This window comes from Aricia agestis, chromosome 2 (assembly GCF_905147365.1).
Source record: "Aricia agestis chromosome 2, ilAriAges1.1, whole genome shotgun sequence".
Taxonomy (NCBI): domain Eukaryota; kingdom Metazoa; phylum Arthropoda; class Insecta; order Lepidoptera; family Lycaenidae; genus Aricia; species Aricia agestis.
In genome coordinates, this window is record NC_056407.1 from 18,931,582 (window position 1) to 18,944,472 (window position 12,891).

Here is a 12,891-nt window from a genome sequence, read left to right on the forward strand (position 1 = left end):
TCTCCCTGAAGATATTAAAAAAAGAATAAATTTAGATAGAATTAACTTTGAAGGAGAAATCACGGGAATACGTCACCTCGATTAACAGTAAATCGGAAATCTAATTTTATTTATTTTTTATTATTTTCAGGAAGAGCCTTCCCCCCCTCCCCCACCGCCGGCTCTTGTCCCACCCTCGGGGACTTTTAGTATATTCACCTGGACACCTTTAGGAACAACTGTACCAACTTTCAAAACTACACGAATTATTCTGTCTGAATTCCTTAATTTTCCCAGGCTAAACATACACAACGCACACAAAAAAAAAGAAGAGTGAATGATACAATTATCTTGCTCTGGCGTGTGCGTTGCCATGATTGGATACGCGATGCGCATGCGCAGTGAAATTCCTCATAAATTCCTCTTAAATTTTGAGGAAGCGATAGCGGAAGAGGATTTTTTTATTTTTATTTATGAGGATGCGGTAACGGTTGAGGAACCCAAAATATTGCGGAACTTCCTCATTATGAGGAAGCGGAAGAGGAATCCTCAGCAACCCTATTACATACTAGAAAATATAAATAATTTAAGGGTATAACTAATATTATTTCGTAGAATATTAGTTGATCTATTATTATATACTTACCATATTTTATTATATAATTAACGATTATAGTTATTTAGAGGCACAAATGTACTTGTCCTGACAATTTTCCTCATATCGCTGGATAAAAGAAATTTGAGCATTACTTTTCATCAACGAGTCGGACAGTCTCACCACCCCAATTTTAATTTACTCCTTAGTGTGTGCTCCCACGCAGTCAAGACAGATTTGCATCAAACCGCTGCATATTCGTGCCAACAATATAAGTATGCCATTAAAATGCTCTCGGACAATTATTTTATAATATCGGTGATTGAATTTTTTAAATGTAATAAATAGTTTTAAAATTGTTGTTTGGTTCTAATGAATGTATTAAGTGATTAAGCTTCATTATCTGTAACCAAATTTATCTTAGATATAATACATTTTTTATAATTTCCTAAAAAGTGCGTTTTTTCTCACGTCGCTGCTCTCATATCGATATGATAATTTACACCGAAATTATAAGAAAAAACTAATCGGTGTCTTAAATCTAATATCGGTGTTTGGAATCATTACCAACGCACAGTTTTGTCACATCGGTGGATTGCTTTATCATATCGGTTGATAATTTTACCATATCGGTGAATTGTTTTATCATATCGGTTGATCTAGTGGCATTTCGTTAAGCATACAAAGAAATTGCAAATGCGCATGATAGTAAAAACGAATGAATGTAAGGATGTATGGGTCATTTAAGGTTTTTACTTTATTTCCCTTTCCACATCTATTTTTCTAAAGTTCATTTTAATAAAGACAACGATGATAATTTTTATTATTTTTTTATTCTATGTCCCTACATCAAATAACTGGATTTCCCGAACCGCTTTTTTGCGCGGCAAGGCTGAAAACTATCTTATTTTTTCAAGATATCGTTTTCATTTTTGATTTTAAAAGTAAAACATAACACTTATAATTTGGGCCTATCTTTATTTTTTTTAAATAATTATCATTATCCAAGAAAATAAACATAAATAGGCGATTTCCAATTTTGGTGGCTTGTCGCCGAACTATTTTACTCAATATCTAGTATAGACCGATTAACAGAAAACTTGATACTGGATTAGATTTTTATTTTTATGTAGTCATTTTATATAGTTGACTCTTCATAATATTATATCATTTTTATTGTGCTTACTTCTGTAGTTGAGTTTTTAGATCTGTCGCGGAGAATTTTTAAATTTTGGTGGGATTTACGAAACGTTGTTTCTAAAAAATACCATTGATCCCTTAAGCATAAAAAATACGCCATTTGCTTCATTCAGCCACACGCTAACCCGTTTAGGAGATGACTGTGGGCTGGGTCGTACCAGTTTCCAGCCACAAATGAAAGAAAACCGTTTTATCACAAAACCCCCGATTTTTTTGCAATTTTGGTGTACTTTTATCCTACTTGTGGCAATCTGGCAAAATGGCGACATCCCACACGATGGGGTGGAAGTGAAAAAAAAAATCATCCCCGCTTGAGGTGTAGGGAAGGGTACCATAATTTTTTTTAAAGATTTCATTTATTTATTGAACACACATAATATATCTATTATCACAGGATAACCTAATACAATAGATAGGAATTAAAAAACTTAATAAGTACTTACTAATATAACAACCAGGAACTTAAAACATCAAACATTAAAATTATGACAAAAAGCACGAGAACAGCTGATCAACATGTAAAGACAGATTGTTGAGCGCTCGCAACGCCCGTGTACCATTTTGTCGGCATCATTAATATGTGCATTCATGCCAAATTATAACTTAGGTCCTATAGTCTCTAAGCAAAACCGACAGACAGACAGACGGACAGACGTACAGACGGACAGACGGACAGACGGACAGTCGGACAGACGGACAGACGGACAGACGGACAGACGGACAGACGGACAGACGGACAGACGGACAGACAGACGGACAGACAGACGGACAGACAGATGGACAGACAGACGGACAGACAGACGGACAGACAGACGGACAGACAGACGGACAGACAGACGGATAGACCGAAACTATAAGGGTTCCTTGTTTACTACGGAATCCTAAAAACAAATTACCTTATAATAACGATTATTTATCTACCTGATGCAATTTATGTTGTTTTTGTTGCTTGATTAGATATAGAAAATGAAACTAATCCACATTATAACAATTAGTTTAAATCCGTTGAAATTTTATCAACGTAAACAATAATAACAAATCCAGTATGTAAAAACAACTTTTGCCACTTTGCGGTAACGAATGCGGAATGAATGACATAGAAATTGGTAAGTATATTATTAGTAATAATATACCAATTTCTATGTCATTCATTCCGCATTCGTTACCGCAAAGAGGCAAAAGTGGTTTTATTACTTAATATTTCGTGTCACTTTAAAACCTTCCCTGGACTTCTACGAATATTTTAAGACTTAAATTAGCCCAATCCGTTCAGCCGTTTTCGAGTTTTAGCGTTTCTAACACTGAAATTTGAAAATCCATTTTTATATCCATACTAATATACTTCTTATACTAATATTATAAATGCGAAAGTGTGTCTGTCTGTCTGTCTGTTACCTCTTCACGCCCAAACCGCTGAACCGATTTCGCTGAAATTTGGTATGGAGATACTTTGAGTCCCGAGAAAGGACATAGGATACTTTTTGTCCCGGAAAAATGTACGGTTTCCGCACAGTAAACTTTTATGATTTGCGCGTAAACTATTCGATCGATTTTGATGAAATTTGGTATGGAGATATTTTAAGACATAAGAAAGGACAAGGGATACTTTTTGTCCCGGAAAAATGTACGGTTCCCGCACAAAAAACTTTTATGATTTGCATGTAAACTATTCAATCGATTTGGATAAAATTCAGAATGGAGATACTTTAAGTACCGAGAAAAGACATAGGATACTTTTTGTCCCGAAAAAATGTACGGTTTCCGCACAATAAACTTTTGTGATTTGCGCGTAAACTATTCAATTGATTTTAATGAAATTTGGTATGGAGATACTTTGAGTACCTAGAAAGGACATATAATACTTTTCATCCAGAAAAAATGTACAGTTCCCGCTCAATAAACTTTTATGATTTGCGCCCAAACCGCTAAACCGATTTTGCTGAAATTTGGTATGGAGATACTTTGAGTACCTACCGAGAAAGGATGTAGGATACTTTTGTCCCGAAAAAATGTACGGTTTTCGCACAATAAACTTCTATGATTTGCGCTTCAACTATTCAATCGATTTGATGGGTTTGTAGATACTTTGAGTCCCGAGAAAGGACATAAAATACTTTTGGTCCCAGAAAAATCTACGGTTTCCGCACAATAAACGCAGCCCCCCCAAACCCCACCCCCCACAACTTGGGATATCTGCTTACATCATAATGATATCGCATCGTTAGTTTTGAGTTTTAATTTTCACTTTTAAGAACAAAGTTATTAATACAACCAAAACTTAACATACACTTTTCGGCTGTCATTTGATAAATATGCGTAGGACTTTGACGTCGGTCCATACTTGGAGGGGCTGCGCCCCCCCAAACCCCCCCTCTTGGGATATCTGCTTACATCAAAATGATGTCGCGTCGTTAGTTTTGAGTTTTCATTTTCTCTTAGTTATTAATACAACCAAAATTAAACAAATAGTTTTCGGCTGTCATTTGATTAATATGTAATTTGATTAATAATAAGTCCTCCACTTTGACGTCGGTCCGTACTTGGGGGAGCTGCGCCCCCCCCAACCCCCCCCCCCCCCCCCTCCTGGGATATCTGCTTGCATCAAAATGATGTCGCGTCGTTAGTTTTGAGTTTTAATTTTCTCTAATTGGTACACGCCTCCACCCGGGATCGAACCTGCACCCTCTGAACAAAAGGTCTACCCACTAGGCCACAGACGTCGGACGCTCTACAGTTTTTTTTTTCCTAACGCACTACTAATAAAAGTTGATCGCACATTCGTCAGCACCGTACGCGCGTGGCGTGTACGGACTACGGAGCGGACGTATATGGGAGAATTCCAACATTTCATACAACGTATTCTAAAATGCGGCGCGTTCGGCGCGTGCGTGCCAATAATGTGTGCAATCACCCTCGCTTTTCAGTTTTCACAATCATAGGCACTAGCAATGAAAATATTTTGACCTCCTTCATTTATTTAAAGCTGATTTAAAGATCAAAGTTGTGTGATGAAAAACTGGAAAAGTTTAGTCGCAAGTACGAGTATACAATATAATAGCCAAGCCAGCAGTCAAGCGCTCAACGTCGACCACGCTTAAGTCCTGAAGCCAAAAATACAATTTACAGGAGAGATTTTGATGTGTATAAACTATAAAGTATTAAACATATATATTTTTTTATAAAATAAGGGCGACGAGCAAACGGATCACCTGATGGAAAGCAACTTCCGTCGCCCATGAACACTCACAATATCAGAAGAGCTGCAGGTGCGTTGCCGGCCTTTTAAGATTTAAGAGGGATTATAGTAATAGGGAAGGAGGGGAGCGTAGGGATGGGATTGCAGGCATTTGCAGGGCCTCCGGTAAACTCACTCACTTGGCGAAACACAGCGCAGGCGCTGTTTCACGCCGGTTTTCTGTGAATACGTGGCATTTCTCCGGTCGCGCCGGCCCATTCGTGCCGAAGCATGGCTCTCCCACGGTATATATATTTTACCGTTAGAATGCAGAATACGTTAACGTGCACATTACCTAGGTAATCTGTAGATTTCCTGATACCACCCGTTAGAGTGTGGAATTTTATATCTAATAATAAAAACATTATATTTACACTTTTCCTCGTTGGTTTATATTACCTTCCTTCGTAAAAGTCCTAAAAACTTTCAATTAAGCTTGTCAACCTTGTTTTTTAATTGTTTTTTTTTAGAATAAACTTTTTGCACTTTATCTGACTCACCCAGATAATCAGCAGAATACCTTGTTAATCTGCAGTCTAACTGGTTTACGCAAATTAACGATAACATATTATATTATATTACTTACTACAAGTGCTTAATAAATATGTTACAATTTCCTTGGCCCTCGAAATAAAAAAAGATTTAGAAATAAGTAATAAAGATTTGAAATAGGGAGACCTATGTACTTAGTAATGAAATTATTATTTTTTAACAAAAAATTAAAACCGACTTCCAAGGTAAAAACAATAAGAATATTAACTCAAAAGTATTAAATAATTTTTTCTTTAATATTGCCTTTTCCAGAATTCGTCAAAATCCCAACTATTTCTGTACATATTATAGTCTTCACTACTTTGAAGTCGGTACCAGCTAATTAAACCATGACTACAGTCAATGTCTGAATATCTGAAATATTTGGGACTGGTACCGACTTCAAAGTAATAAAGACTATAATATGTACAGAAATAGTTGGGATTTTGATGAATTCTGGAAAAGGCACTATTAGAGAAAGAATTATTTAATACTTTTTAGTTAATATTCTTATTGTTTTTACCTTGGAAGTCGGTTTTAATTTTTTGTTAAAAAATAAAAATTTCACTCTTTTTAGTTATTTATGTAATGGTAAATACATAAATGTCAGTTGTAGATAGATATGATTTAGGTATGAAACTATCACATCTATTAACTGTAAGTACTTAAACTTGAATTACGTTGAATAAAATTTACATAGTAGCATATTATTATGCTTTCTGTTCTTGAAACAACAATGAAACCAAAAAGTCAGAAGTTCTCTAAGCACTTTTGGAACCATGGTATACCCGTGGCAAAATCTTACTTGGTAGCGTATGCTTAGAATACTTCTAACTAAATCGAAATCACTATAATATTATGTTTCCTTATAAATTTTGAGGAGCTCCCTATAATATAACACATGGATATCATTATCAAATTGCCAACTTAGTAACCGTAGTACCAAAGTGGTATAATAATATACTTTAAAAGAACAAAATAATTATCAAAATCATGTATAATGCTGGTTAATAATGTAGGAACTTAATTTTGCTTTTCAGCCCTGGATACCCTATTTTATGATTTTTTTAAATTATCCTATACTGTCCCACCGCTGGGCAAAGGCCTTTCACTGATTTTAGTTGTCTGCAAGACAGGGCTTTATGCGTAGATAACCACTACGAATATTAACTATCCATATTATATTACTGTAAGCAAAATTGTGGTAAATGCTTGGAGTTGTCTAAGCGATGCTGCAATTTCCAAATTTTCATCTTTAAAGGTTCAGGAGTTCTGTTCAGTACCTTTGGACCAAGAGACCACTTCGTATGAAATATCTCTTATTTGTAACAGAATAAATGTTTAAGTTACTAGAAACAACATTTTAACCACTATTTGTGTTTTGATAAATTTCAAGGATTTCCCTCGATTGCTTATAGATCCCATCATCAGCTCACCACTTTCGTAATTGTCATACAAAATTAAGATTATATCCTATACAATAATACGAGAATTTTGAAAATCGGTCCACAAACAACGAAATAATCATCAAAAATATCTGCTCCGATGTAAATATCATGAAAAGTACCAACAATTGGGTCTTACTGTGATGACCCATGGTATAATTATGATTGTGATGATGATGATCAATCAAATTGATGTGTTGGCTTATGCTTTCAGTTGTTTAAACAACGCCGAAATCGACGAACCTGTATCTATAAGGATTCAAAGGTTCTGTTCGGTACCTTCGGATCCAGGGTATAACCTGGTGCGAAGTCTTACTTTTTGGTAGCATTTACCTCGAATGCTTCAGAAAAAATCAAAATCACTATATGTTTTTATACAAATTTCAAGGAGTCCTCTCGATTCCTCATGGATCCCATTATCAGATCACCACTTTTATGAACATGGTACCAAATTCGGATTCAACCCCGTACAACAACAAAAAAAATCATGAAAATCGAAAATCGGTCCACAAACGGCGAAGTTATGGTTGAACATACAAAAAAAAATATACAGACGAACATATAACCTCCTCCTTTTTGGAAGTCGGTTAAAAAATCAGTTTTTCCTAAAAAAGGGTTACGATATTTTAGCGTAGTCATTGTCTTCAGATCTATTACAAACAAACTCCAAAGTCGGCATTTTGATGGCAAAACTCTGGAAACCAATAAACATAACGAAGGTAAACATTGTGCAAGTAACAGACCCTTATCAATTGACAATTTAATCCGTATCTATATTTATGTAATGCAGTTTCACAATAATCTTGTAGCGTAATGGAAATTTCCATGAAACTGTTACAAGTTCATAGTTTATCGCAGACAAAGTTACGGAAGATTTTGTTTCATGCCAGCAGGGGATGAACGAAGGTGACTCAAACGACGGAAAAAATGTTTATTAGGTCCCGTTATAACATATCAACTATTAACCAATGACCTGAGGCTGATAAATTAGAATGAAATGACTTTTTTATTTCATTTAAAATCGTAATAAATGATTACCTAAATAATAATTTCTTTACCTACTGAAGCCACAAAGTTGTACATTATACTGAAGCGCTATTGGTAAGGTGACGCCTTGATAATTTGGTTGTAGCGATATCGATTTTTCTCAGCAACGACTAAAGCTAAGAAATTAAAGTTCATTGTCAGTATTCATTATGTCTTTGTCTTTGACATATCATAGCATAACACCACAATAGACATAACTACCAGTAGTTCGACTGCAAAGAAACGGACAGGTTTCAATATCTGTCAAATTCGTCAGATTTCACTAGGATTATGAACGGATTGTGCCTCGCGCTGGCTGGTATAATTTATTTTTAAATATTTAAAATAAAGATTCAATAATTATTGGATTCTGACAATTTTAATCGCATGTGCCAAAACACAAACAACAATACGACCAAAGAGGAACACGTCCAGCGAATATGTCATAGTTTTAAATTCGTAGGTAACAAGTTAACAACCCTAGCGACGATTTTCGTCATAATACGTCAAATTTAAAAATTTCAACATCAGTTCTACGTCCGCATACCTGTCTACTCTGATAACACGATTGGTCAACTTTTATAACACAGGCCGTGATCGTCGGCGTATTTTTGGACAAACCTTTTATTGCGCATGTCCAAAAGATGTCATGGCAACGCCATAACAAGTTGCTGGTCAAGTCGTAAACAACGTCTTAATTGTTTATAAGTACATGATTAAAATAATAGAAGCTAAACATAAATACATAAGCCTAAATTGTCTAACAGCCGCACAAATAATTTATTTAACACTATGATAGTGTTTGATTATTTTATTTTGGAAAATATGGATATGGATCATTTGGAAAAATTTAATTGTTTTTTTTATGAAATAAGAGGGCAAACGAGCAAACGGGTCACCTGATGGAAACCAACTTCCTTCACCCATGGACACTCGTAGCATCAGAAGAGATGCAGGTGCGTTGCCGGCCTTTTAAGAGGGAATAGGGTAACAGGGAAGGTAGGGATGGGAAGGGAAGGGAATGGGGTAGGGGATTGGGCCTCCGGTAAACTCACTCACTCGGTGAAACACAGCGCAAGCGCTGTTTCACGCCGGTTTTCTGTGAGAGCGTGGTATTTCTCCGGTCGAGCCGGCCCATTCGTGCCGAAGCATGGCTCTCCCACTGATTTGTTCATTGCAACGCCACCAACAAATTGCAATTGGGTTAAATGTCAAGTCGTAAACAGTTGTCGTTGCCATGGCATGACATGATTTGGACATGCGCGTTAACTAGGTTTTGCAGCGAATGCGCTAAAAATTACGCCGACGAACACGGCCACAGAATAATCAATCAAAAATACCTCTTAAAAAAGGGATTCCTATTTTGCCAACAGAGGAGAGCGATTTAGGCTTCCAAAATTTGTACCTAAATTATTGGTTCAAGCATATACTTAAATTTGCCCATAGCTTACTCGTATAAGAAATGTATTTATGGTTTTTAAATTACGCGACAAAAACCATTTAGTCGCTTACGCGCTTTCCATTTTTTGCTGTTCGATCCAGGCCGGGCCGGCCTCTCGTAGAAAACAAGCAATCTAAAGCATATCCAACACGGTTTTTTACTTTAACGCGGCGTCACCTTAAATAAAAGCAGTAATATTAATTTTATTCATTTATCATGTCATATTACCATGCCAATTATTTAGAATGAAATTTATAATTTTAGCTAAACCACCAAATGTTGTTTTGCCATTTAGTACCATAAACACTTCGACACGGAAAATGGTATTTTTTTCTATTAAATAAATATATTTTTTATAAAATAAGTGCTAAAAATGTTCAAAAATGGGTATTTATCAAATCAATTCTGTAAACTGCTACATATATCGCTTCTGCTCGGTTTCTGAGGTTTCTTGACAGGAGTTTATCTTCCAACAATCACAATATTTTTTTATAACAAAAAATCAACTCTTCTAAAATAAAAATAGTCAAAATATATCAATAAAACTTTGTTTTATCGATATTATATTCCTGTTTTTAAATGTCTCCTTATAGTATGACTATGTTTGTTTTCTACTAATTTAACTGAACCCCGATTTTGTTGAACATATTTAATAGCTGCGCCATCGCAGTCTTTTCCCATGACCCCTGGATAGTTTTCTTTTGAAGTTTTAAGTAATTATCATATAAAAACTATAATTTAGCTTAGCGGCCTCTTGGCCGCTTTGCCCGGTCCGCTTTGCCCTTTGGCAACCGTTCTGTTTTAAACATAATTTTCTTTCGCATTTTTTATCATACTCCAGAATAAAAACAACATAGATAAAGCTAAATAGATAAGCAACGACACCGGGAAAATAGAAGCATTCAAATATACAAGAAAATAATTAAAACAGGAAGAATTGACCTTGCATGTTTTTAATAAAACGTGCAATTCCAATATTTTTGGCACTACAAGCTCGCGCCTTCCCCAACCGCTACCGCATCACTGCGCGGGGCGGGGCGGGATGTTCAATATGCGCCAGAGCAGCAACGTTGCTCTGCCTTTATAAATTACCGAAATATTAAGGGTGGCCGCTTTGCCTCCTATGGCCGCTTTGAGCTGGGGTCCCCTACGGCCGTGCCGCTATTTTGCTCAACTTGGCGGGGGCACTGCCGTGCCCCCAGATAAGGCACCGCCATAGCTGAAGGAACTAAGAATCAATCCATACTAATAATATTTAAATAAATGCGAACGTGTGTCTTTCTCTCTGTTACAGATGTTCTTCTGTTGTAAGAGCTGCAGGTGCGTTGCCGACCTTTTAAGAGGGAATAGGGTAAAAGGGGAGGGTAGGGAAGGGAAAAGGGTAGGAGATTGGGCCTCCGGTAAACTCACTCACTCGGTGAAACACAGCGCAAGCGCTGTTTCACGCCGGTTTTCTGTGAGAGCGTGGTATTTCTCCGGTCGAGCCGGCCCATTCGTGCCGAAACATGGCTATCCCACGTATAAATTACTGACTTAATTTCTTAATCAAATTTAAGAAGACAATTATAATAAATTACTAGCTGTCCCGGTAAACGTTGTTTTTCCAACTAATTTCATTTCACTCAGTGATATTTTATTATAAAAATTATCCACAGCCGAACATATAACCTCCTCCTTTTTGGAAGTCGGTTAAAAACATCATTGATTTCGCCCATATTATTTTATTGAAGTGTCTAAATAAGTATGTCACCATGGCAACGTCCATCGCTTTCCTGTCGCACAAAAATGGTCGCTGTCGGTCTCGAGTTGTAATAATTTACTATTATTTATTTAACAAATGAACTTATCAATATAAAAAGTAGCCAGTAGCCGATTCTCAGACCTACTAAATATGCATATAAAATTTGGTAAAAATCAGTAAAGCCGTTTCGGAGGAGTACGGTAACTAACATTGTGACACGTGAATTTTATATATAAAATAATGTGTTCGAGACATGGAATTTATTATGCAAATGTTTAAAAATTCTACAAGATATTATACAAGAATATAAAAAGTTAAAAACTTATCTTACAAAAACCTTCAAGAATCCTGTGACACCTGGATCACATCGTCGAAGACGCTTGGATGCGAAACAGTGGAAATCATCACAGCTTTGAAAGCAAACATGCAAAATAATAGCATGATAATCTTAACGTGGGAGAGCCATGCTTCGGCATGAATGGGACGGCTCGACCGGAGAAATACCACGTTCTCACTAAAAAACCGGCGTGAAACAGCGCTTGCGCTGTGTTTCGCAGAGTGAGTGAGTTTACCGAGGCCCAATCCCCTACGCTATTCCCTTCCCTACCCTCCCCTATTTCCTTCCCTTCCCATCCCTACTCTCCCCTATTTCCCTTTTCCCTCTTAAAAGGCCGGCAACGCACCTGCAGCTCTTCTGATGCTGCGAGTGTCCATGGGCGACGGAAGTTGCTTTCCATCAGGTGACCCGTTTGCTCGTTTGTCCCCTTATTTCATAAAAAAAAAATATTACGCAAAGTTCGGAGGAGAGGTAGGCCAAAATCCGACCAAAATCCGACTTGTTGCTTGGACACGTCATATAATATACGAATATTAACAGAAGCGTTGTCAAACATCGGACTAAACTCGGACAAAACTTTACTTATTTGAAGATGGCGACGTTAGTCCCTATTAAGGACACGTCAAAACATCCTAGAACATACTTATGTATTTTCTATATTCATGGACACGACATAACTTATAGCGTCACAACCACAGACATAGATAAAGATAGATACCGCATGTGTATGTACTTCGCGTGCCATATCGCGTTCCCAAACGACGAGCAATGCTCTTCTTTTAAATCATAATACTATGCTATATATATCTCAAAACAAATAGGAAATTGTAGTTGACCATGCATAAATTATGTTTACAAACTTTGTAATTTGTATGACACTGACACATGAGTCATGACTGATGCTGACATTTTTTTTTTTTTTTTCTTCTTCTTTTTTAATGTATTTCATACAGTAATGCCTTTAAATAATTCTTAATAATTTAATGAAATGGAATCATAGACTTATTTATAATGGAATATGTATAATGTAATGAGATAACATTTAAATTTATTATTTTTTATAATTAATGTCATAAAATTTTAAATTATTTTGCACGCCACTTAAAGGCAGAATGTTGGATCCATTTAAATAATATTGTAAGACCTTTTTGTACCACATTTATGCAATAAATCATTATCATTATCATTATCATTCTTTCGAAAGTCTGTTCTTTAGTCTGCTATCGGTATCGGACGTCAATCGGAAATTTAAAAATGCCTAAATGCCTAATTGTGCGGTATAGAGCTGTAGAAGTTCAAATAGAAACGTTAGCCTAGAATCTAGATAATGGACACGTTTCTTATCATCGGTACGTCACAGT

The 12,891-nt window shown here is 36.2% G+C and overlaps 1 protein-coding gene across 1 annotated transcript in view; it reads left to right on the top strand.

The window, feature by feature from the left end:
* Nucleotides 1–11,344: 11,344 nt before the first annotated feature.
* LOC121736412 (acyl-CoA Delta-9 desaturase-like) overlaps nucleotides 11,345–12,891 on the top strand; it is a 33,098-nt gene continuing 31,551 nt past the window's right edge. Inside the window, exon 1 of the mRNA XM_042127614.1 lies at nucleotides 11,345–11,359. The gene's annotated coding sequence lies outside the window, so the exon portion shown is untranslated. The remainder of the gene's footprint in view (nucleotides 11,360–12,891) is intronic.